We start from the raw sequence: 3,884 nt of genomic DNA on the forward strand, positions 1-3,884 counted from the left end.
TTGCTTGTTTTCCATGTAATTTGCTCAGATGGGTTTGGAATGATGTGGCCAATTGTTTTGCTACTGACTTTGCCCTATTTTGAAGAGCCCCTCAGCAGCCCACGCCGTGCTCACAAGGACATCCAGCTGGTCCAGTGGGACCTCAAGCCCATTGAAAATGCATTACGTTTAACTCCTTCTCCTCCCGAAAGCCAGGAATTTTCTTTTAACCTGAATCTCAAAGAGGACGTGGTGGAGGGAAATGTGGGTGTGATGACTACTAGTGGGGTCTGATTGGCAATAATTTGCCTCCATCTCAAAACAATTCTCCATCCTGCTGTCCTCAGGGATTCCAGGGTTCCCAGAATGGAGCTCTTTAGCATCCGCTGCTGTCATCATGACTCAGCTTGCCAATCTGGGTACGAAGAAGCCAGAACAAACAGGTCACAACAAGGTACGGAAGCAGGATGCTGATGGTATAGCCTCACATCCTCACTCTGATTCATTCCCTCCCCTGGCACCCCACACCTGTCACGCTCCTTCTGTGTCCTCCCTTCTTGTCTCTTTAATTCAATGGTTCTCCAAATGTGTTCTGAGGATGACCTGCATCAAAAGCAACTCAGGTGTTTGTTTAAAAATTTTCTAAATATCTTGGGATGTAGCCCCAGAATGTGCTTTTTTTTTTTTTTTTTTTTTTTTTTTTTGCTGTACGCGGGCCTCTCACTGCTGTGGCCTTTCCCGTTGCAGAGCGCAGGCTCCGGATGTGCAGGCTCAGCGGCCATGGCTCACGGGCCCAGCCGCTCCGCGGCACATGGGATCTTCCTGGACCGGGGCACGAACCCGCGTCCCCTGCCTCGGCAGGCGGACTCTCAACCACTGCGCCACCAGGGAAGCCCCAGAATGTGCTTTTTAAACAGACTCTCTGGATGATTCTTATACTCATTCAAGTTTGAGAACCACTGAGCTTAACCTAGATGTTGAGGGGACTTTGTTCTGTTATTATAGTTTGGATCTGTCCTGTTTTTAATTTGTCCAGAGTGTCCAAGACTCCTTCCTATGATCCCCCCAATTCTTTTTACCCATGACTGAGATTACCCAGGCCATTTCTGATCCTTTTATCTTATTCTTTTATCTGTAGAGTCTTATACTTGCGGTTTTGTCTAGCTGAACCAGCCTTATCCCATCGCTCTGCATGGCTGGCTCCATCTCGTTTTTTTAGGTCTCAGTTCAAATGTCACCTCCTCAGAGAGGCCTTCCCTGATCATCATATTTAACGTTCTGCCTTCAACTTGGTACCTATCACATCGTGCTGCTGCTTTTCTTCAGAGCATGCAGCACAGTCTGTAATTATGCAGCTGTTCACTCATTTGTGTTTGCTGTGTTATATCCCATGGGAATATAAACTTTATGAGGTCAGGAGCCTGCTTCATCTCATTCTCTACTGCATCCCCAGAACCTAGCCCAGTACCTCACATGTGGTAGGCATTCAGTAAACATCTGCTAAGTGAAGGGATGGATGATGGAATCAAGGAAGATGACAGCTTTCAATAGAAGTCAAGCCATACATGCCATCCTCAGCAAATGGCCCGGGGGTCCTAGACGATGGAGCAGAGGCAGCGGTGCAGTGTCTCACTCTGGCATTCAGGGTTCCCCACCATGTGGCCCTAATCCATCTGTTTGGACCCCATCTCTCATTAGACCCTACGTGTGCCCTATACTCTGCTTATCACTCCCTATTCCTGAACCACACCTTTTGTATTCTTACCTCTGACACCTTTCCTCAACTGTTCCCTCTACTAAGAATTCCTCCTCTCCCTTTGTGGCCTCATAATTCTACTCCTTTGAAAGTGCTGTGTGTAAGACTCAATCAATAAATGCAGAAATATTTAGTGAGTGACTTGTAAGTGCCTGGCATTGGGGCTACAGGGCTGAAAAAGCTGCCATTACCTCTCTGTGTGACCTCAGGAAGCCGCTTGCTCGCAGTGGGTCTCAGTGGACTCATCTGCCGCTGTCCAAGGTGTTTGTGTCTCTACAGGTTCCTCTGGCTCTGAACTTACTCTGACGCTCATAGTGGAACCGTAGGCATTGTGTTAGGTCAGAGGAGAGAGGAAATATCTGGGGCAGATTCTGCATCCCCTCTAATGCTGCCACATAGAAATACTCCACTCTGTCTTCGATCAGCTCTTGTCTTCTCTCGCCTCAGTGCCTCTCAGACAGTCAGGCAACATGTAACATCGGGCAGAAATCAATGCAGCCAATTTCTAAAAAAACAAGCAGCCCCAGGGTCACATTGAGGGTCATAATAGCAGCTACTGTGGTTCGGAGGAGTCCTTAAATACCGGGTTCCCCTGAGCACTTCCAGGAGAAGAGCTTCCCAAACCAGATTGAACCTGCCCCACAGTGAGACTCGGGTCACCTCCCTGCAGGAAGAAGAGTTTGAATGTGAAGCCGCAAAGAGAGTTACAAGTGTACTGCCTGGCCCGCATCCCACCTGCCCCAGCTGGGGCCCTCTTACTGGAACAAAAGACAACAGAATGAACTTTAATTCTCCTTGTAGCCACATCCATTCAGTATGCATCTGAGCTGAAGGAGAAAAGGCCTCTATAGATGTCCCCCCAACAAAATGACATGTAAGGGCTTTGGGGGTAGACAGACCTAGGTTGGAACCCTGAGCCCTCTTTTTTTTTGCTACAGAACCTTAATCCTGTTGCTTAATGTTCTAGTTTTGTCTTTTGTCAAAGGAGCCATTGGGAGAATCATTAACTATCATATGGAGCATCTGGCAACATGCCGGGGACATAACAGGTGATCAATAAATTATGTTTCTTTTCTCTTTGTCTATTATTCTTGTCCTTGCCCTGAGCCTATATGGTCATCTTTGAATATACACTTCTTTGAACACGCCCTGCCTCCCAACCCATTTTTCAGTCCAGGTGTTTGCTGGGAGGTATAAATCTCCGCTGCCTGCCACAGGCCGAATTCATCCACCCAACCTGCTGACTTGCACTCCTAACCTTGTGTATCTTTCCAGCGTCATGCTTACCAAAGCCCATCAAGGTTGTCTGAGCTGCATCCCAGCTTCCCTCCCAAGATAGAGAGTTGTTTAAGGATCTGCGCGTTGTATTTGTTTCTATATCCCTATCAGCAGGCAAAGCACCTGGTACATAACAAATGTTTTGATTTCTCGCAGTTGAGAGATTTGAAACAACACCCTGGATGAGGGGGAGACACAGTGAAAGCAGGAGATTCAGCAGCTGATGGCTGGCAAAGAGGTCGAGAGGGACACGCAGCTCTATTTGTTACAGAAATCCAACGTATACCAACAGCACTTCACAGGCAAGAAATGACTTTTTATTCTCTACACACTCATTCACTCAACAAATATTTATTGAACATCAATTCTGCATGAGATGCTGTGAGGCAAAACTAGAAATGAACTTTGAATCCAGCCTTCTTCAAATCAACCCAGTTCAGTTTGGAAAGGATGGATGAGGTAGCCCTGAAATGAGAGTCACTATAAAACCAAAGACTTGCTCTTTGCCTTCAAGGAGTCCAAAGTCTGGCTGGAGAGACAAGACTAAAACGCAAGGAGTAATTATATATTTAAGATATTAATCATATTATCTGTCACGTTAGTGCAAATATTTTGTCAGTTTGCTTTTTGCTTTTTACTTTGTTTATGTGGATGTTGACATGGAGAAACTTTTAATTTGTGTGTAGTCAAATCTATCAGTCATTTTTTTTCAGCCTCTTTGGGTATATGAGTGTGCCTATGAAGGCTCTGATTGTTTCTGTGTTGGTGGGATTTTTATTTTTGCTAACTGGCCTTTTTTTTTTTTTTTTTTTTTGCGGTACGTGGGCGTCTCACTGCTGTGGCCTCTCCCGTTGCGGAGCACAGGCTCCGG

The 3,884-nt window shown here is 46.2% G+C and overlaps 1 long non-coding RNA gene across 1 annotated transcript; it reads left to right on the top strand.

Annotated features, from left to right (window-relative positions):
• Window positions 1-325: 325 nt before the first annotated feature.
• On the top strand, window positions 326-3,255 carry LOC132597922 (uncharacterized). Its single transcript, XR_009565428.1, has 3 exons — window positions 326-433; window positions 2,721-2,784; window positions 3,170-3,255. It is a non-coding gene; the product is annotated as an uncharacterized lncRNA (long non-coding RNA).
• Window positions 3,256-3,884: the final 629 nt, after the last annotated feature.

This window comes from Globicephala melas, chromosome 10, assembly GCF_963455315.2.
Source record: "Globicephala melas chromosome 10, mGloMel1.2, whole genome shotgun sequence".
NCBI classification, from domain to species: domain Eukaryota; kingdom Metazoa; phylum Chordata; class Mammalia; order Artiodactyla; family Delphinidae; genus Globicephala; species Globicephala melas.